Source organism: Amborella trichopoda, chromosome 13, assembly GCF_054954075.1.
Source record: "Amborella trichopoda isolate Santa Cruz 75 chromosome 13, AtrichopodaSantaCruz75HAP2 v2.0, whole genome shotgun sequence".
Lineage (NCBI taxonomy): Eukaryota > Viridiplantae > Streptophyta > Magnoliopsida > Amborellales > Amborellaceae > Amborella > Amborella trichopoda.
In genome coordinates, this window is record NC_142348.1 from 9,095,901 (window position 1) to 9,119,413 (window position 23,513).

At 33.9% G+C, this 23,513-nt stretch overlaps 3 long non-coding RNA genes across 3 annotated transcripts; all 3 read left to right on the forward strand.

The window, feature by feature from the left end:
* The first annotated feature begins 263 nt into the window (after window positions 1-263).
* On the forward strand, window positions 264-1,553 carry LOC148779007 (uncharacterized). The gene is made up of 2 exons (XR_016048282.1): window positions 264-433; window positions 787-1,553. It is a non-coding gene; the product is annotated as an uncharacterized LOC148779007 (long non-coding RNA).
* A 6,026-nt stretch (window positions 1,554-7,579) lies between these two features.
* LOC148779008 (uncharacterized) lies at window positions 7,580-16,658 on the forward strand. Its single transcript, XR_016048283.1, has 2 exons — window positions 7,580-8,265; window positions 14,483-16,658. It is a non-coding gene; the product is annotated as an uncharacterized LOC148779008 (long non-coding RNA).
* Window positions 16,659-16,997: 339 nt separating this feature from the next.
* On the forward strand, window positions 16,998-20,717 carry LOC110006938 (uncharacterized). The gene is made up of 3 exons (XR_002280336.2): window positions 16,998-17,441; window positions 18,660-18,715; window positions 20,398-20,717. It is a non-coding gene; the product is annotated as an uncharacterized LOC110006938 (long non-coding RNA).
* Window positions 20,718-23,513: the final 2,796 nt, after the last annotated feature.

Below are 23,513 nucleotides of genomic sequence, written 5' to 3' on the forward strand. Positions count from 1 at the left end.
CCCCACGGGCTAAAATGAATTCACACGGCATAGAAATTTTCTTAAAAAATCATATTTTGAGTGTTCAAAATTTTATTTTATTTTAAATATTCATGATCATCTTGACCTACATTATAAATGCCTAAAATTTTGAATTAAAACTACATTTTTAGAATAGGTTTAAGTTGGAGCCTACATATATATAGTATGAGTCAGCTCACTCATAGAAATCCATCCTTATTTTTACATATTTTTATGGTGAGCCTATGAAAAGTAATCATCTTGTTTAGATTTCCCCATAAATAAAGGGGTGAAACTGCGTTACACCAATTCATGTAAGAGAGAGAGATGCAAAGTGCTCGTCTCAATCCATCGCTACCCGCTCTGCTGCTACTTGCAGCAATGCTCATGTTGGTAGATGGAGGAAAACCTAAATTTCAAGATTACTCAGACGGTGAGGCTTTTTCTTTTCTTTTCTTTTCTTTTTTTATTTTTTTTATTTATTTTTATTTGTTTGAGAAGTCGGATCTTTAATAGAAGGGAATGGAAAAAATCTAAAACGATGATAATAATTTCAGTTCTTTTTAAGAAGTCGGTTCCTTTGGATCCGTGATTTCCTTAATGCATAAACACTAAAATTCAATGTGTTTAGGATAATTTTGGTGTGTGTGAGCAGGGAGTGATACAAGTTACTTTCTGGCCTGTTAAGCCTGAAATTTTATCCAACAGTTCTTGAGAGAGAGATTATTAGTTTTTTTTGGTTCACTTTTGATTTACGTGGATCTAAGTCGAGGGTTGTTTTTGTAGTGGTACAAGTGACACAACGAAGAACAATATCTCCTCCCCCTCCCCCTCCCCCTCAGGCCAATAGATTGCGTCGTGGGAAGAGATCCGCCCCTTATTCTCCTCCACCTCCACCTAATACTCCTGCCCCTCCGAGCAAAATGCCTCATGGGAAGATTGGAAAACCAGTAATATCTTTTGCACCTCCTCCGCCACCTCCACCACCTGTTGCCTATCCACCGCCGCCTCCCTATTCTTCTCGATGAACTCAAATCAGTTTATGGTTTTCAAACGCAGATAAGTTAAGAGTGTCACTGTCTATATTGCTGGCTCGCCCATGTGCAGTCTTCTTCAAAATTTTATCTTACGGATGGATTTTAGATTCAAATATCTTAAGTCGATGATCTTGACTGTAGTAATTTACACACTTACATGATTTTAAATTTTGTTTTATATCTTTAGGGTGTACATCTTAGTTCTTGTGCAAATAGGGGTCGCAACGGGTTGGGTAAGGGTCGGGTCTGGCTGGACCCGGACCCAGACCTGAATAGATTCGGTTCCAGGGTTTGGACCCAGATGTGATCCGTTGGGTCAAAAATATTGGGCATATTGTCATACTTGTCGAGTCTCGGGTCTACCCCATCGGGTATTGGGGCCATTGTCACCCTCACTATGAGCTCCTGTTTTTTTTTCTTTTTTTTTTACTTCTTTTTACGATCATATACCTGTATTATTGGCAACAAGGTCACAATTAGATTGCAAACCGTGTGATTTGTCTTTTCATAGCCAAAGATGACTACTAGTTCTAATTATATATGATCCTTAATACACCCAAATGAATAGGGGCTTAAAGTAAAGTACTTTATCTCTAACAGTTTACGAGTATGGATCAGGTCTAGCTACACCCAGACTTGGACCTGTATAGTGTTCGGCTCCAAATTTTGGACCCGAACCCAACCCGCCGGGTTCAATTGCTAGACCCATACCTGACCCTTATCAGATATACCCGACAGGTCCTGGATCAATTGCCACCCCTACATGCAAAAACATATGTTTTAGTTTCAAATTCCAATTGTTTTTCATACTCGTGAGTCGTGATCTTGTTTATTAAATGTTATTGATCAATAAACTTTTTCTCATAAAATTGATATTTTAGATGAATAAAAAAATAAAATTTATAGTCCTAAATATCATATTTATGATTGCCTGATAGTATTTAAATTTTAGTAATTTTTTAATTGAAATAACCTTAAATCATTCCTAACTCCACACGCAATTACATTCTCTCTCCAAAAGGAACAAAAAAACTAGTCGTTACTAATAGTTGATATATGATTGATCAAGGACTACCAAAATCTTCAATAGCTATTTGTGAGCATCAAAATCTTTGATCCTACACATGCATGATCTTCCCACTTCATTATCAACGATGATCAACTCCTCCATATAGACCTGGTAAAAATGCGAGCTCTCAAGCTTGTTCATTGATAAACAAGTTTGAATCTGTGGGTGCCACAATGTAATTGCTAAACACTAATAATTCCACAATCTTCCTATGCCATGCTGAAGGGCCCGTACTGTTTTGAAGATCCTCAGGCAACCTTGTCATGATTAATGGTTGCATTTGACCATATTGTACATTTATATATCGCCCCAAATTCAATCCAAGTTGTTGGGTTTACACTAAGGTTTAAAAAAATGGATCGGTGACCCGAATCGTCCTCACCCATACCTGTGTCAAATCGGTAGATCAGCTTGTTGGATCGGAAAATAGGCCGAATCGGCAAGTTTTGTCCCAAAAATATTTCAAAAAATCACTATAAATATCTAAAAATAATATTCTTTTCGTCTTAAAAACAAATTAGGAGTGGTGCATTATGTACTCTCATTATTTTTGTAAAAACAAGTGAATACTGAGACGCTGTTTTCCTATCTAGATGTCTGTATAATTTTAATTATAATATATTATTACAATATATTATTATAATATTACATCATAATACTTTTAAAAATAGTAGAAAACATTTCCATAATATGAGATTAAAAAAAAAATCTCATATAAAGTAAAATTAGTATCACATGAAAGTATCAACCATTTTTTAATTCACTTTATTCATTCAAAATTATTACAACCTTACTAACTATCATATTATATATTGAAATTGTTGGTTTGTATTTTATAATAGTTTTAGTATAGAAATAAGAACAAATCTAAATTGTCTTGTAATATCATCTAATTTAAAAAATCTTATTTACAACTACAAGAAAAAATAATACATTACATAGCTTATAATGAAAATAAATTAATAAATAAAATATTAGATTTGGTTATCACTGTATAATTATCCATTATAATATTATAATAAACATGATTAAAAAATTATTAGAAAACGGTTCCATATCATATGATTTTAAAAAAATACCCCATAAATTTTAATGTTATGAATTAAAAAAAATTCAAGAAAATAGAAAATAAATGTTGAAAAATTCAAAGAATAAAAAAAAATTCCTCTTGGCAACATTAGTGGTGAATTTTTAATATTGTTTGAAATATTATAATATTATAATAAAAATGATTAAAAATTATTAAAAAACGCTTCCATATCGTACAAATTTTTTTAAAAATACCTCATAAATTTTAATGTTATGAATTAAAAAAAATTCAAAGAGTAAAAAAAATTCCTCTTGGCAACATAAGTGGTGAATTTTTAAATCTTGCTTATATGGATTCTAAAATTTTATATTTTAAAGAAAAACTCATAAATAATAATTTTACCTCAAAAAGTTGCTACAAGGACATAATTGGCCAATTCTAAAATAAAATATTTATTAAAATAAATTTTTTCTTGGTCTATTAAAGTTGAATATTATTATTAGTATTATGGCCTAAAAGGTAAAGGTTGAATATTACAATTATTATTATTATTATGCACAGTTGATATATTAATACAATTTTGAGAAATTTTCGTGCCATTAAGGTAGATCATTTTCCTGCCATTAAGGTAGAACACAATGTTTGCAAAATTGAACTGGAACGGTTAATGGGACATGAGCTCAGAAGCAATTTAACCGGCCTAACCGGTAAACTAGCCGATTCAACCGTTCTATCCGGGCAAGTGAAAAAAGTGTTGGAAAAATAAAAAAATACAAAAAGCTACTAAAATATGAAAAGCATATAAAGAATGATTAAAACACAACACATTCAAATGAAGTTAAAAATTAATGAAAAAATTGATTTTAAAAAATCGATTTGTTCCTAAAGGTATTTTTAATTTTTTTTGAAAAACCTGAAAAAAATATAAAAGTGAGTATTATTTACCAATACAATTTTTAATATTCAACATAATGTAAAGAATATTAAAAAATATATTAAAAATTAAATTTTTTTATTTTTAAAACTTTATCTATAATTTTTTAATATTGGTCTATCATTAAAAATGCCCAAATCGATCTAACAAAGCGATTGATTATTGGTTAGATCGCCCGGTTTTTCTAAAATTGATAGAGAGAAATGAAGAGAGAAAAAGCAGAGAGAAAAAAAAATCCCCCTAGAGGACCATATAAAAGGTTAATCATGGAGGCCTGCGCCTGCGGGAGGGTGAGCTGGTCCACGTAACATTGGGTTTCTCTGAGGGACGTCATCAAGTACGCTATTTCCAACGAAGCATTTTAAAAGGGTGTCGTTTGTATAGAGCCGAGGCTCTAAACAATCAAATTAGAGCCTATCTGCACTGAAAAAAAGTGATTTAGGAAATGGTTTGTATAGAGCTGAGGCTCTAAACAATCAAATTAAAGCCTAACTTCTGTCAAAATAAGTGACTTTGGAAATATTTGTGATAGCTTTAACATACATTTTTATTGCTAATTATAAAATTTAAAGCTTAAAAAATAGTGTTATATTTTTAATTATAAAATTTAAAGCTTAAAAAATAGTATAGATCAAGCAGATCTTTGACAAATTGAAAATTTTGAAATTTATTTTTATTTTTAATTATAAAATTTAAAGCTTAAAAATATTGTAGAACAAGCGGATCTCTGACAACTTGAAAATCTTGAAAATTGATGGTCTAAAAACGTGCTACAAGATGCATTATTTCCAAAACTTGAGATCCATTTTTTTTTCATGTACATGCATCATGATATCGAGATGAGCAATTTAAAAATATTTGCTAATCAAAACAATTTCTTCTAGTGAAATATTTGATGTGGACTCTAATTTGATTGTTTAGGGCCCCGGCTCCAGATAAACTTTTGCCCTTTTAAAAGACTACAACCCAAAAATTTGAAATATTTTGAACACGTGGCAGCTTATTGTTGGGAGCCGAATGGATCCTGTTTTTTTATGAAATCGGATGCAACTCGATGGATGGCCCGATTCGGGGTAGGGGCATCGATTTTAAAACATATTTTCCCTATATATGGTGTTTATATCACTTTGCACTTTTTCATTTTTCTTATTTCAATTTGAAGGAATGGAGGGTCACATAGAACATTATTCGAGCCGCATTAGCAGGGTGTCAACATTCCAATATCCTGCACTAAATTGAATATGTACAAAAGGGATGGTCATTGCAATTAACTAGTACTCCATTTATGAATAGCACGTTTTAGTTTTTAGATTTCGCTTTTACTTGGACACATTGATTTTAGGATGTGATATAGGTAATGATTTATTAAACAATAAAGTAAAAACGGTCATAGTTGTAATGTGTTACAATATGATGTCTTGAATTTCATTTTTATTATAAACAAAATATTTCAAAAAAATAGTCTTTAACCCAATTTTCATAAAATCTTTTTGTTATTTGAACTTTGTAAAACATTTTCATGGAGCATCCATAAATAAACATCACAACAATACCTGTGGTCTCTCTAAAAGTTTATCAACTCCATTCAACATGTTAAGCAAAGCACGCCTTCTCTCTATAGAATGCGGTGGCTCGTGTTTCTGGGCATGTTGTGGTAATATATCTCATAAGTTAACCAGAAATTACAATTGTTGGACTCAAGTTAGACAAAGATTTCTTGAACAAATAAAATTGAAATTTGACCGAAAAAGATAGAGATGAAATAGATTTTTATTGTTTTTTCACTTTTTACTCTGACCATTTAAGTACTTCACGAAATTTTCCTCAACAGAGTTCTAGACTAGCTCTGCAATAGCTTGACTCTAGAAAGGAGAAATGTGATAAAAGAAAATATATACACAGAGAAAAGGAAAAAAGAAATAAAAAAAAATAAAAGTGAATGTTTTGTTTCTTCTTATTGGATGTTTTTATTTTTATTTTTTTATTTAGTAATTCTAGTGCTACACTAAAGGGGAAGACAAAGTTTTTGTAGGGTTCTCATAAACCCCTTGAGGAACTAAAAATTCAAAATATCGAGATCTCATCCAAGATCGTATACACAATTGGGTTAATGCAAAATATATGAATACAAACATAAATCGAGTGCAAGAAATAAAGCAAAAACATAATCACACCATAACAGCACAAGTTTTACGTGGTTCGCCTAGCGAGTAGAAATCCACTGTAACAATGAAGATTACAATTTTGGATTACAAGAGGTATAACTTTATCTAAATATTGTTAAAAAACCTTCATCGATCTTCTTTCTATTCTCCCGACCGAGCAACACTATCCATCAATTTCTTTTTTCTTCCATAATACAACTATTGGAAAGATAATTACGGGAGCAACTGGGAGCTTTTTTCTCTCTAGAAGTGTAAATCTTCCCAACCCAAAACCCCATTGGAATACTGCCTCTGTCTTGAAGTCTATATATGTAACAATCCTAAAATTTCAAAAAAAAAAAAAAAAAAAAAGAAAAAAAAAAGGAGAAAATATGCTTTTAAATAGGTGATGTTCTGTTTGAGTATGATGGTCCTTGGGAACCATCACTATTTTCAAAAGGTTTTGCCTTTGCCTTTGCCTTTATTTTTTCTTTTGCCTGCTTTTGCCTCCTGCTGCTTGCAGCTGGCCACGTCCTTTAGCGGACGTGGTTTTCGTACGTTAAAAGTAGACTTTTAACGCGACACCTCAGGTATGAGGTAGAGCGTAATAAAATAATATAATAATACGTTATAAGAATTTAAATAGGGGATGTGAGCACTCCCACCCTAAAACAAAATTTTGAGATCTCTCTCTCTCTGGTCGAAACACAGTGAACTCCTCTCTCGAACCGAATTTTTTTATCGAAGTTCGCTCTCAAATATTTGTGGGTAAGTGACATCGTCTTCCTGAAAAATAGTCTGTTTTTAATAAATAGTGATATTTCCGTCCAGGATCTTTATTTTATAAGCTTTGTATGTAAATGACCCCATTGTCTCGAAAAATAATCCATTCTTTTTAAAAATGAAATGAAATAATTATTTCTGCTTATTATCATGAATTTTAGGCGCGATAAATTTTATGTGCACGTGACCTTTCTTGAAAAATAATCTTTTTAATAAAAATTGTGATATTTTATCTATGTTAGAAATTTTGAATGCTGCAAATTAGAAAAATAAATTTATTTATTTTTCTTGTCTATTGTTAGAAATAAATGTGATATTTCTGCTTTTAGTAAAATTGTGATATTTCTTTCTACTGTTTTGAATATTTAGACATTGTAAAATTCATGTGCAAATGACTGCCTTATTATTTAAAAATTGACATTTTTGCAATTGAATATAGTATTGTTGTGAAATGTTTATTTGTGAATTGATATTCCATAAATTGTGATAATTCCGTATTCTTGAATTTTTATAAGAGTTTTTCTATACATATTAAATTGGCAATTATGCTAGAATGCCTTTACAAACTGCTACCTTTCTAAATTTGAGCCCAAAATATTTGATTGGTTATTTTTGAAATGTTATAGAGAGTGATTGTTATTAATGGTTTAAGTGAAATTCATATTAATGATTTTAGTGATATATTGAGTACATGATATTGCTGCTTTCGAATGTTTAAAGAGATTTAGAAATAATTTAAGTATGCAAGTGGACTCATCCGGTTCGCCGGTGAGGTATAAGTGGACCTATCTGGGATGCCGGTAGGGATTAAGTGGACTCATCCGGTACGCCGGTGAGGTATAAGTGGACCTGCAGGGATTAAGTGGACCTATCTGGGACGTCGATAGGGATTAAGGGACCCATCATGACGTTGATGGGGTATATAGGTGACATACTTGGGACGCCAGTAAGGTATTTTGTGAAATCCTTTGAATTATGTACTGCCGTTAAAAGTGTTATAAGCATTTCAATTACTCGGATTATACTTATTTATGCATTTATTGAAAGTGAAACTGTTGATGCATTTCTGTTAATAGATTTCATTGTGAAAAATATTGATATCTTTCAATCATGATTATTTTTAGGATTATGATGATCACTTACTGAGTAGCCAAACTCATCAAACTATGGTAAACATTTTTTCAGGATAACTACGGATTCATTTTGAGTGCTAGTCAAGATCAACCTTGGAAGATACTGTTGTCGTGCTAGCTTTCTTTATTTACTATGTAAGACCTCGCCACTGTAAATTTGTCCTATCAATAGACGTATATATGTTTTGTCCGTCACATCTCAGGAATAACAGTACTGTAAATTCTTGGGGTGTGACAATTATGGTATCAGAGCAATAGGTTTAAGATCCTTAGGAAATTTAAAAAGAATGTACTTAAAAATCATATTTATTGTGTGTACAGACCGGGATAAAGTCAAGATCCAGAATAGCTGAAGCCAATATGGAAGGAATTCACAAAGCCTTGGAAAATATGGTTGCTTTAATGCAACATCAGATGGAAAACAACAATCCACCCAAGCAGTCAGTTACAGGAAATGGTGGGAGCAATATCGAACAATTTAAGAAATTAAACCCACCTTCTTTTAAGGGTGCTGTAAAGCCACTGGAAGCCGAGGGATGGATTATGCAATTGGAAAAAATATTCAAGGTTATGGAATGTCCTGATGATAGAAAGGTGGCCTTGGCAGTTTTTATGTTAGAAGGTGAGGCACAACACTGGTGGCGAATGGCAAAAAGAGTATTGGTCAAAGAAAATAAAACCTTGACTTGGGAAGCATTTCTAAAGGCATTTAATGAAAAATATTTCCCAAATTTTATTCGAGACAAAAAAGAAATGGAATTTCTAGAATTAATCCAAGGAAATAGGACAGTAGCACAGTACGAGGCCAAGTTTACTGAATTAGCCAGGTTTGCACCACATATGATTAACAATGAGGCAAGAAAGGTGAAGAAATTTGAAAGGGGTCTCAGGCCAGCTATTAGAAGCAGAATATCAGTCTTGAAATTAAGAACTTATGCTGAAATAGTGGATCGTGCCCAAATTGTCGAAAAAGATTTTGAAGATTACCAAAAGACGAAAAATCAGAACAGCCATGTTAGACCTACATCATCTAATCGATAACAGTTTGAAAGGCCAAACAAGAAGCTAAGGCCCTCGCCATTTCAAAACCCAATAGAACCATGTAGAAAATGTGGGAAAAATCATGGATCAAGCCCTTGTTATTGGAATACCGGAGCCTGTTTTAAATGTGAAAAATTGGGACACCAGATTAAACAATGTCCTAGCTTACAGACAGAACAGCTTCCAAAACAGGGAGAGATAACTCCGAAGCCTCAGATGAAGGGAAGGGTATTTGCGATTACCGAGCAAGACGTTCAGGCCTCAAAATCAGTGATCCAAGGTACTCTACTATCTTCCAAAAAGTAGCTCATGTTTTGATTGATCCTGGATCTACTCATTCATTTGTGTCACAACACTTTGCATGCCACTTAAAGGTAGAACCAGAACAATTAGAATACATTCTAGAGGTAGCCACACCGATGGTAGATTCAATTAACACCAATATAATGTACAAATCATGTGTAATAAAGATAAAAGAAAAGGAACTGTTGGTTGACTTAATACTCCTAGAAATTCAAGATTTTGATGTAATCTTAGGCATGGATTAGCTTTCTGCATACCATGCAAGTATTGATTGTTATAAGAAAATTGTTACCTTTAGTATTCCGAATCAACCAGTATTTTACTTCAATGGTGTCAAAGAAGACTCCCCATCATATTTAATCTCTTGTATTCGAGCTAATCGCCTCCTTCGAAAAGGATGTCAAGGCTTTCTTGCCTATATCAAAGAAGATAGGAAGGAAGAAATAAATTTGGATACCACTCCGGTTATCCGAGAATTTCCCGACGTTTTTCCAGAAGAATTGCCAGGATTACCGCCTGACAGGGAAATTGAATTCTCCATTGAATTATTGCTAGGGGTAGCACCAATTTCTAAGGCACCTTACAGAATGGCTCCTGCAGAACTTAAGGAACTGAAACAACAATTGGAAGAATTATTAGATAAAGGTTTTATCAGGCCCAGTGTGTCACCTTGGGGTGCTCCAGTACTGTTTGTCAAAAAGAGAGATGGGACTATGAGATTGTGTATTGATTATAGACAGTTGAACCAAGTGACAGTGAAAAATAAGTATCCATTACCTAGAATTGATGATTTATTTGATCAATTACAAGGATCACAAGTGTTTTCAAAAATTGATCTTAGATCTGGATACCATCAGCTTAAGATTAAAAGTGAAGATGTACTCAAGACAGCTTTCAGAACAAGGTATGACCATTATGAATTTTTAGTCATGCCTTTTGGATTAACCAATGCACCAGCTGCATTTATGGATTTGATGAATCGGATCTTTAAGCCCTTTTTGGATAAATTTATTGTGGTATTCGTCGATGATATTTTAATTTATTCCAAGAATCAGAAGGAACATGAGCAGCATGTAAGAATGGTATTGCAAATATTAAGAGAAAATAAATTGTATGCCAAACTTAGTAAATGTGAATTTTGGCTTGAACGAGTGACATTTTTAGGACATGTCATATCAAAAGAAGGTCTATCAGTTGATCCTTCAAAGGTTGAAGCCGTTGTTAATTGGAAACAACCAAGTAATGTGACTGAAGTTCGAAGCTTTTTAGGATTGGCAGAATATTACAGAAAATTTGTGGAAGGATTTTCTCGAATCGCAATCCCATTGACTCGATTGACACAGAAAAATGTCAAATTTGAGTGGATAAGTGAATGTGAGGAGAGTTTTCAAGAACTAAAAGTTCGATTAACTTCAGCACCTATGTTAACTATTCCTGAGGGGAGTGGGGGATTTGTGATTTATAGTGATGCTTCACATAAAGGTTTGGGCTATGTATTAATGCAATATGGGAAAGTAGTGGCATATGCATCTAGACAGTTGAAAGAATATGAGAAAAAAATATCCAATTCATGATTTGGAGCTAGCTGCAATAGTATTCACTTTGAAAATATGGAGGCATTATCTATATGGTGAGCAATTCGTAATATACACGGATCATAAGAGTTTGAAATACCTTTTCTCTCAGAAGGATTTAAATATGCGGCAGATAAGATGGATGGATTTCTTAAAATATTATGATTGTACAATCCATTATCATTCAGGAAAAGCTAACGTTGTGGCCGACGCTCTAAGTAGAAAATCTACGGGAGTCTTAGCTCATCTAATGATCCAAGAAATGCGATTGTTAGAGGAAATAGTGGATTGGCATCCAACTCCGTCCATTAATGGTGTGGTAAGTATGATTGCCAATATTGAGGCGGAACCCCAATTAATCCAACAGATTCGATTGGCACAAAAGAAAGACCCTCAGCTTATAACAATTATAGAAGAGGTGAAGCAAGGAAAGAGAGATGAATTCTCTATATGTAGTGAGGATTTGCTAAGATTCGAAGGTCGGGTTTGTGTCCCGAAAGATAAGAGTGTAAAGAAAGCTATCTTAGAAGAAGCACATCATTCTCGTTATACGATACATCTCGGAAGTATTAAAATGTATTAGGACAAAGAAAACCTTTTGGTGGAATAATATGAAAAAAGAGGTAGCACTATTTGTGTCTAAATGCCTAACATGCCAGCAAGTAAAAGCTGAACATCAAAGGCCCGCTGGGTTGTTGCAGCCTTTACCCGTGCCAGAATGGAAGTGGCAGCACATCTCTATGGATTTTGTCTGTGGCTTGCCTAGAACAAATTCAGGACATGATAGCATTTGGGTCATTGTGGACCGGTTGACCAAAGCTGCCCACTTTCTACCGATTCGCACGACATACACTTTGGATCGACTGGCTCAGTTGTACATTAAGGAAATAGTGCGATTGCATGGAGTTCCTGTCAGTATTGTATCGGACAGGGATACTCGGTTTACTTCAAAATTTGGGGCTGGACTACAGTCAGCCATGGGGACGAGACTCACCTTGAGTGCTGCCTTTCACCCCCAAACTGATGGACAATCGGAGAGGACCATCCAAATCTTGGAAGATATGCTGAGGGCCTGTGATATTGACCTTACAGGAAGCTGGGATGACCATTTACCCCTGATTGAGTTTGCTTATAATAATAGCTTCCAAGCCAGTATTCAGATGGCACCATATGAAGCCCTGTATGGAAGGAAATGCAAGTCACCCATATGTTGGGACGAGGTTGGTGAAAGAAAGCTTTTGGGGCAAAAAATTGTCCAGATAACCACAGATAAAATAACATTAATTCGTGAAAGGCTCAGGACAGCTCAGTGTCGGCAAAAGAGTTATACCGATAACCGAAGGAGAGATTTTGAATTTGAGGAAAGTGATTGAGTTTTCCTAAAAATCTCACCAATAAAGGGCATTATGAGATTCGGCAAGAAAGGAAAGTTGAGCCCACGTTACATCGGACCATTTGAAATCCTGGAAAGAATCGGAGGTGTTGCTTATAGACTTGCCTTACCACCCGAATTGGCAAATATCCATAATGTCTTTCATGTATCTTCACTACGAAAATATCAGCTCCCATATCTTAAAATATGAACCTTTACTGATCAGGAAGGACCTATCTTTCATTGAGCAGCCAATTTTGATACTGGATAGAAGGGTGCAAGTGTTGCGTAACAAGGAGATTCCTTTAGTCCGTGTATTATGGCAGTACCATTCAAGAGAAGAGTCGACTTGGGAACGAGAAGACGAAATCAGAGAAAAATACCCCCATCTTTTTCAGTAATCAGGTACACAAATTTAGAGGACTAAATTTCTTTAAGGGGGGAAGAATGTAACAATCCTAAAATTTTAAAAAAAAAGAAAAAAAAGAAAAAAAAAGGAGAAAATATGCTTTTAAATAGGTGATGTTCTGTTTGAGTATGATGGTCCTTGGGGACCATCACTATTTTCAAAAGGTTTTGCTTTTGCCTTTGCCTTTACTTTTTCTTTTGCCTGCTTTTGCCTCCTGCTGCTTGCAGCTAGCCACGTCCTTTAGCGGACGTAGTTTTCGTACGTTAAAAGCATACTTTTAACGCAACACCTCAGGTATGAGGTAGAGCGTAATAAAATAATATAATAATACGTTATAAGAATTTAAATAGGGGATGTGAGCACTCCCACCCTAAAACAAAATTTTGAGATCTCTCTCTCTCTGGTCGAAACACAGTGAACTCCTCTCTCGAACCGAATTTTTTTATCGAAGTTCCCTCTCAAATATTTGTGGGTAAGTGACATCGTCTTCCTGAAAAATAGTCTGTTTTTAATAAATAGTGATATTTCCGTCCAGGATCTTTATTTTATAAGTTTTGTGTGTAAGTGACCCCATTGTCTCTAAAAATAATCCATTCTTTTTAAAAACGAAATGAAATAATTATTTCTGCTTATTATCATGAATTTTAGGCGCGATAAATTTTATGCGCACGTGACCTCATTATCTTGAAAAATAATCTTTTTAATAAAAATTGTGATATTTTATCTATGTTAGAAATTTTGAATGCTGTAAATTAGAAAAATAAATTTATTTATTTTTCTTGTCTATTGTTAGAAATAAATGTGATATTTCTGCTTTTAGTAAAATTGTGATATTTCTTTCTACTGTTTTGAATATTTAGACATTGTAAAATTCATGTGCAAATGACTGCCTTATTATTTAAAAATTGACATTTTTGCAAGTGATTATAGTATTGTTGTGAAATGTTTATTTGTGAATTGATATTCCATAAATTGTGATAATTCCGTATTCTTGAATTTTATAAGAGTTTTTCTATACATATTAAATTGGCAATTATGTTAGAATGCCTTTACAAACTGTTACCTTTCTAAATTTGAGCCCAAAATATTTGATTAGTTATTTTTGAAATGTTATAGAGAGTGATTGTTATTAATGGTTTAAGTGAAATTCATATTAATGATTTTAGTGATATGTTGAGTACATGATATTGCTGCTTTCGAATGTTTAAAGAGATTTAGAAATAATTTAAGTATGCAAGTGGACTCATCCGGTTCACCGGTGAGGTATAAGTGGACCTATCTGGGACGCCGGTAGGGATTAAGTGGACTCATCCGATACGCCGGTGAGGTATAAGTGGACCTGCAGGGATTAAGTGGACCTATATGGGACGCCGATAGGGATTAAGTGGACCCATCAGGACGCTGATGGGGTATATAGGTGACCTACTTGGGACGCCAGTAGGGTATTACTGCCGTTAAAAGTGTTATAAGCATTTCAATTACTCGGATTATACTTAATTATGCATTTATTGAAAGTGAAACTGTTGATGCATTTCTGTTAATAGATTTCATTGTGAAAAATACTGATATCTTTCAATCATGATTATTTTTAGGATTATGATGATCATTTACTGAGTAGCCAAACTCATCAAACTATGGTAAACATTTTTTCAGGATAACTACGGATTCATTTTGAGTGCTAGTCAAGATCAACCTTGGAAGATACTGTTGTTGTGCTAGCTTTCTTTATTTACTATGTAAGACCTCGCCACTATAAATTTGTCCTATCAATAGATGTATATATGTTTTGTCCGTCACATCTCAGGAATAACAGTACTGTAAATTCTTGGGGTGTGACAATATACCTATCTCTCTTGGAGACACATCTCCATCTTGGAGATCTCTTCTGATAACCCTCTGTCTTGAAGTCTATATACCTATCTCTCTTGGAGACACATCTCCATCTTGGAGATCTCTTCCGATAACCCTAAAAAGGAGCCCCTTAAAAGGTTATTATTATGATGACCATTTTTATAGAGATCAGTGAGTTTTTTTTTTGTTTCCACAATACTTATAATCATTAAAAGAAAAACCTAGATTTGGTAATTTTGACACCAAACCTACAAGTTTCACCTAGATACATAACGACCTTTAGGTATAGAAAGGAAAACTTCAATAGTGGGAAATATAAAGTAAAATTTATAGATCAACAATAGAACTAGGAATAATGTTAAATCAAACAGATGAGTACAAGGTTTGGCATACGACGCGGTCATTTGGTGGATTTCAAACATTTTGCTACCACATCCCACACCATTCAAGGTTAACAATGGATCGCACAAAATCCAATCCTACCATTGAAGTACCCCAAAAAATGTAAAAGTGGAGCCAGAAAACATCGTCAAGGGTGAACTAACCAATCGGTTCAAATTTAACTCAAAGAAAAAGTTGAATTTAATGGATTCTTTACCAAAGGTCGTTGCCAAACTAGTACAACAGTTGACGCGATTGACTCCAAAAGACGCGCCTTTGGTGGACAAGAGTTATGCTCTTGAGGGAGCCTATTATTCATGCACTCCTAAGGAAAAACCTATTTTAGGAATATGAAGGGAAATATTTCTATGCTTCCCCTACGGCACAGAAGTTCTATCCTCTCGCTACTATACAGCCATCCAATTTTGTTCAAGAGAGTTACTCATTGGTTGATCTTAGATCTGACGTTTCAAAGTATTTTATTTTTAGCTTTTTTTATACAAATTGTATGAATATGAAATTTGATAAGTGCCATCTTCTCATTGGGGCACACCTATAAAAAATATTAAAAATAATTTTTCGATAAAATATACTGATCAAAATAGTCCTTTAAACTTTTAAGGGTATTTTGGTTATTTTAATTTATTGAAAATTTTTGGTTTTATATTTTTCGCTAGTGCGAGTTTAATAGAGGAATGAACATCCAAATTTTGGTGTCAAAATAATTTATAGAAAAAATTAAAAAAAAAATTGTGTAGAGACGTAACATTGTGATTGGGGCAATCTTAGCCCTCCATTCAGAATGGACAGTTGGATAAGGGGGAGGATATAACTTCTATGCTCTAGATGAAGCATAGAAAGCTTGCCTAGTTTAAGGACTCCAATTTTGGAGGACGTAAATTCACCATCCTATATCTTATACTCAATAAAAAGAAGGGAAAATATCTTCATAGTCCCTATTTTTAGGTTTAATTCCTTGATATGCCCATTCAAAGGGAATAAAAGAAGATATTCTAGGGAACAAAAAATATCTTGTAACCCCTTATCACTTTAAACCTATTTTTTAACCTAAACAAATGTAAGAAATACATTTTCACTTATATATTCCAAACTTCTTTATTTCTCTCTTTTCATATATCTCTCACTTTGTCTCCTTCCAGTAACCTCTCACCTTCATGAAGCTATTTTTTCCTTCTAGAAGTTTGGGATGATGACTTTTAAAAAAGTCATGTCTTTTTAAATTTGTTTGACCTAAAAAAACATGTTTAAATTAACTCAGGGATTAGAAGAAATAGAATTTATAAATTTTGTGCCTCAAGATATCGTTTAAAACTTTGAGTCTATTGTGAAATGAAACTTAAAAATGAACAGTATGGAGATATTTTCCTTAAAAGAAATCTAAAATGTGCTATCTATGGGCTTGAAAAAGAATACCCCAAGATTGAACCATCCAATTTTTTAGGGGTGAGATCTAAATTTGAGAAAACTCAGAATTCAATTTTTTCTTATTTTGAATATATTCATCTGTCCTTTTTTTAAAAAAAAAATTATTTTTTTTGTTGTTCCAAAATTTCATATTAAAAAAAAAATGAAAAATTTAATATAACGTTGCAACCTTAAAGTGTAGAATTAAAGATCCATCGGAAAAGATTGTTTTAATGCTGAAGCACACTCTAATTGATCATCTCGATATCGGGATATATGAATATGGAAAGAAAAAAGGATTTTGAGTCCCATAAATAGTACATCTCGCAACATATTATCCAGACCGTCCACTTTTAAGATTTTCATATGTTTATAGATTTATTGGATTTAAACTATTTTTAGAGTTTAAAATTTTATAATTAAATATAAAATATATTTTCAGATAATCCTAATAACATTTTACACCAAAATTACATGTTGTGATAAATTTTGGAGGTACGCCTTAATTGGATTATTTAAAGTTGCAACTTGCAACCTCATAGAAACCAAAATCCTCCAAAGGCGGTGATCTGCTTGCGGGGATAAGTGTACAGTACCATCCTACGGGATCATCGTGCACAGTTCGACTGTTGAAAGGTTTTCGAGAATCGTACTCGTACAGGAGTCATTCAAGTGGGTGGTAGATGTTGGTGCCTTCCAAGGAGATGAATGCTGGATTCCATCTGAAGTCCATGCCGAACGCCCCCTGGTTTTTGACCCCTGACCTACGCTGCATTTTTTACTTTTTTAAATTGAATTCCTCTATAGAGTTAGGGTCCAGTAGACTGCCCTCAGCAACAAAAATATCAGGATTGAGAGATGAAGGGTTGGAGGGTCTCCCCGATGGTGCCCATGGTCCTGCTGCTCCTTGCCATTCTTTCATGTCCCATTGCAGCTAAACCCAAACTACTGCAAGGTATGAAACTCGGACGTTGATTTTTACCCTTCGTTTTTCAAAAATTATATTGATGAGTCATAGTTTGCCTAAAAACGCCCTTTCAGTTTCCTTCGTATATCTTTTGGGGAGAAGCCCGGTGGTTTTGAACAGTTTTGGTGATTGATCGGTATTTTTTAAAAAATTTAAAATAATGTTTATAAAATTTCAGGAATAAAGAATTTAGTTTGTAATACATTTTTTTTTTTTATTCTTTACATTAAGATAAAGATTATAAAACGTTTTGGTAATTTGACTCACTTTTATATTTTTTCCATCTTTTTTGAAATTTTTTAAAAATACTTCTAGGCGTAAATCGATTCTTTAAAATCTACTTTTTTCATTAATTTTTAATTTCATTTGAATGTGTTTTGTTTTTTGTTTTAATTATTCTTTTTAGGTGAGGTTTCTATAAGGTTGCAACCTTAAACAATCCAATTAAAGTGCACCTCCAAATTTTATCATAACATATAATTTTGTCCCAAAATTCTTAGGATTGTCTTAAAAAATTTTGTCATATTTAATTATAAAATTTTAAACTCCAAAGGTTAAAATCAAGTAGATCTATAAACATATGAAAATCTTGAAAATTGACGGTCTAGTTAATGTGTTGCAAGATGCACTATGTTTGGGACTCAAAAACTTTTTTTTTTTTTTTAATATTCATGCATCTCGATGTCGAGATGATCAATTAGAGGGTTTTCAACATTAAAACAACCTTGCTGGTAGATTTTTGAGGTGCATATGTGATTCTACATTTTAATGTTGTAGCGTTATATTAGCTTTTCCCTTCTTTATATGTTTTTCATATTTTAGTATATTTTTTTTGTATATTTTTTATTTTCTTTCAACAATTTTTTGATCACTTGGGACTTGTCCGGTTATAACGATTTAATCGACCAGTTTATCTGTTAAACCGATTAAACCGCTTCCAACCCCATGTCCGATTAACCATTCTGGTTCGATTTTGCGAACACTAAAAAAAGTGTTTGTTGAGTCAAGGGATACCTTCCTTGCACCATCAAATGTTCGTCTTCAAGATGGGTGGCAACGAAAGACGACTTCAATCAAATTCAAAATGAACGATGAAAAAAGTTGCATTTGAATTTATTTATTTATTCGTATCTTCAATCTTCATGCTTGATATTATCGATCCTTAAAAATTGATCCATTATTCACGTTTAAGATGAATTTTGCTAGGGGAATGCACATGAATAGGTGAGTCAACTCATCAAAATTGGATCCATCTCTTTCAGGTATACTTGTACCATTTTTAAATTGATCATGTGTGTATGTGAGATAGAGAGAGATGTTTTGGGTTCTCACTGCAGTTGAGTATACACCGTAATGAGTATAAAATCTCACAACGGACCAAAATATGGAGATATGGAGGCACGAGAGAAGCTCGTTTTTTTTTTGAAGTGTTAACTGCCTACATCATAGTAAAATTTTCAAGTTTAAACGGTTAAGTGACAAGTATATTCTTAGGATACAACCAGATCCAAATATAATTCTTAAGCCATAGAGTTACACACTACTCACGAGATACATATAAAACCAAATCTCAAAAATAATGATGTCTTTCCGATCGGTATATTACAATAAACATTGATTGAAAACAAAGTTCTCTCTTACTCCAAAATTATCTTCCAATCCGCATAACACTAATAAATATCGATTCAGAACAAACTTTTCTCACTACAAAAATTATCATCCAATTGGTATCATACCATTAAAACATCAATTGAACGGACTTTTCTCTCACTATAAATTATCTTCCAATTGGGAGGAATAAACATGAATTGGGTATGACAAGACATCTCTCTCACCAGAGAAATAGACTGCCAATCGATAAAACAAACTTCAATTGGCTAAAAAGAACACCGACATAAATTTTCTGGTATCCAATAATTTGTTGACACCCTAGTGCAAAAAAATTCGGTAGAATCTCCCGTCAATTGGAGTCCGTTTCTGCATTCAGAATACTTATAATTTTTAGTTAAATTCTTGTAAGAATTAAATCAAGTTTTGAAAGTTATTTGGGACAACATAAGTACTCTTAATCTTAGATAAGTTCTTGTAGAAATTAGATCAGTTTTTTTTGGCTACTGTAGAGTGATACAAAAACAATTCAGAAAAACTCCTATTATTGTATTCTAAAAGAAGAGAGAGCAATTAAAGAGAGTAAAACCGTCTCTCCATCTCTCTCATTCGCTTTCTCAATTTAATAACCTCTTAGAAGAAGAGAGTGAGAGACCCGAAAACGAGAGGTAAAACTGTCTGCTCTTTTTCTTGCTAAGTTTGTGTTCCGTAGCTGAGAAAACTTGAGAGAGAGAGGCAAAGATAACGCCTCATAAAATAAGGTATCAAAAGGCATTAAATTGGGGGTTTAAGGGTGCTATTAGGGGTGGCAATGGACCAGATTTGATTGGGGACCCAAGGGGTAGACCCCATCTGTATCTTGATATGGGTCCAAAACTTGGACTTGACTGATCTGATCCAGGTTCAAAGCTTTAACTCAAGACACTATTTGGGTTTGGGTTCGTTAATGTTTTCAGGTCTCAATACATGAAATATATTTAAATATAGTTAAATACTTAGATATTTTAAATTTTGAGTTGGGTTTGATCGGGTTTGGGTCCCACACTACTTTCAAGTTTAGGTCTGATCCCGTATCATTTTTTCGGGTCCTAGTCCATCTCCAGTTGGACTTGACCCGATCGGTTGCCACGCCCTTGCTACGTACGAAACAAGTAAAATCGAAGAACCAGATTGTGTAAAACAAAGCGCAAACGATGTGTGGACCACAGGTCAACACTATAAAAATCGCCCAGCAGCAAATCTTAAGAAAATGAGTTGTTTTGAAATACTTGAGAGAAAGAGATTATCATGCCAACCATGGTAACATAATCAAAACTACTTCTTGTCGTGGTTGCAGAGATGGTGGTTGCCCGAAGAGGGAGGCTTGCCCCTCCTCCTCCAAAACCCAATGGAAATTTGCAATGGAGGCGTTCAATTCCAAAGCCAGACCCTGAAGAACCTTCTCCTCCACCACCTCCCCCTGAAGAATGAACTTTGGAAGCTAATGGAGTTGATTTATGTGGTTGTCTGCATTTCTCAAGGGAGAATAGCATTTTCTTGCACTTCTTTTGCACGTCATACTCATTATAAAAAGTTTTTTACCATACTCAATGTTTCTATTTACCTACAATATTTCCCCTTTTCTTTAGTGATATACTTGAGAAGTTCCAATGGAAATTCACTTGCAGGAATGCTCAAAAAAGGTTTTAATATCTTTGGGCAACCTTGGGAGTAATCTGTTTAGAATTAGGAACGGTCGTCTTTATTTGGAAGATGTAGATTTAATACAATGCCACTGTTCGATACAGTTTTAAAAGACATGTTAAATCTACTATTTCCAACTAAAACTGAATGTATATACCATTGTAACTTTGATTGTTGTCGCATTATACAAACAACACCCTTTTAGTAAGGATAGGTTTTTTTAGTAGGATTAAGAAGTTCAAAAAACAATAATTATAGGTGAAGTTCAAAAAACAATAATTATAGGTCTTTTTTTATTAGAATTAAGAAGTTCAAAAAACAATAATTATTTGTTGTGAGGTCCTACTTTTTAAAATTTTATTTATTTCAAAATTACCCAAGGTTCGAAAGAACATTGGCCATTTGAGTGAACCAATGTTGCTAACCTTGGATTGACCTTTTGGTTTCAATGGGAACTAAATTAGTTAGAATGCCCGTTGGTTACCCCTTTGGGGGCGGTCCGAAAGTTTGTTTTAGAAACCATTGTGGTTGTAAATTTTAGGAGATTTTGACGCCAATTAACCCCATTTTATGGTTGTAAAACTAGAGGCCCCCATTGCAAGCGACTATGATACTATTTACATGGCCTGCGCATCAAAAAGGGGTCCAATACTCCAATTAACAAAGTGACTAGTATCAAATGAAATGTAAATGGGATAAAATGTTTGTTTTTTTTTTGGATAATTCAATAGAGATGACGGCCCTTATCCGTTTTTTGTAATTATTAATGGTTTTTTGAAGCGTTAAGTGATAATGAAAACCTAAACCCTAGTAGTTATGGCACAAATGATGTTACCACCATGACCCCAACCCCATTCTCAAATTGGGGTAAAAGTTGGTGGACTTTAATGCAAGGCATCCCAAGTTCGCTCTTTAAAATTTTCAGACCCCATTTCATCCACTTTATGAAGTTATCGAGATCAAAACCACCATTTTGATTGATTGGGGTTGCACTATTTAGATCGCAATTGATGTACATGGCTGCAACTAGCACACATGCCAGAACGGTCCCATACAATGTTTCTTTGATTTCTCGCAAAACCTACGGGGGACCAAGCTAAGATTTGAGAAGAATTCTCATTTTTCACACCACCGAAGTGAAAATCAACATCTTGAAGGTGCTTATTTTGAAACGAGAGTTGGATCAAAGATTGAATCTAGAGTCAGAAAGGTGTTGTTGGCTGCAACATACTTCATGGCCTTCCGGCTTTCTTTTGTCCAGTTCCACCAAATCCCAAAACATTCTGACCTGAAATGTTGCAAATGTGATCCTCCCTCATTATCTTCTAAGATCATGTAAACATTGACACCATTTGCGAGATGACTTTAAAGCGAATCAAAGCCAAAAGTTTGAGTGAAAACAGGAAATGCTTCACATTCACCATTGAACTGAGATTGACTATAAATGCATGAATATGCGTAGTTTATGGTTAGGGTTTGAACCATGGATCCTCAACACAATCCCATATCATTCAATGGATCAAAAGAAAACAAAAACCATGGTGATCATTCTCATGAGACTCGGCCGAGTAATTCGGCGAGGTGAGTTTTGGCCGAGTAGGTTGTACAACATTTTTTTGAACTTTAAATATACCATTAAGTATCTCAATTTTACATCAAATATGTTCGAATGGTTTATTGGTCAGCTTTAATAAATAAACTTTGCTCCAGTTGAGTTTTGAATTCCCACTGAGGTATGTTTTATTTATTTATAGACGTTACTACACGAATGAAATTTTACCTCAAATATGTTTGAATGGTTTACTGGTCAGCTCTGATAAATAAACTTTGCTCCAGTTGGGTTTCAAATCTCCACTAAGGTATGCTTTATTTATTTGTAGACGTTTTTATTTATTTATAGACGTTGCTAGACACTTGCATATAGACGTTGCTACGAGAATGGTCTACAAGAATGGAAGTCAATACCACTTTTAAATTGGTCCATTTATGTAAATGGAACTAACCACCATGTCATTTACCAACTTTGTTAACAAAAGTGGCGCTCATATTATATATAACTATTTTTTCTTTCCTTTTCTTTAAAAAACAATGAGCTATGGACATTGTTATAATAATGGAACTCAATACCACTTGTAAAGAGATCTATTTATGTGAAGGAAATTAACCAACAATCATTCTACAATTTTGTTAACAAAATTGGCACTCATATTGTTGGGTTTATGTGGACTTTAAAGGCTTTAAAAGAGATTGTATAAATATTTTAATTAATGAATCATAAACTCAGTAGGAGTGTGGTTCTCTTGTGGACCATACTAGGCAAATGTAATTTGCTAATACTCAGACTAGGCTTGACATGCTAGGCCAACCAAGTTAGAAAACTCAAGGTACCAAGGCATAAAGATGAAACCGAAGAGACTTTAGTGGGTTAGCACTTGATGATGTTCGAGTATGCTAGGATGGGAGCCGAGGAACTGTGTAACCCTTATGTGTGATGAATAATATATGAAGACATGACTAAAACCTTACCGTTGTAAAATCACACGACATAGACATAGATAGTCGTACTAAGATAGTAATCCATCATTGAGGGTGAAACGTGTACATGTGCAAGAGATTACCTATATACACCATAGAGTCATGGTTGTATCATGGTTTGGCGGATCATGAGAACCTGAATTCCACAGACTGAAATTACGTCCCCTACAATGGACTGTGGGTCATGAGAACTATTGAGTTAGTTTGAAATTACGTCCCCTACAATGGACTGTG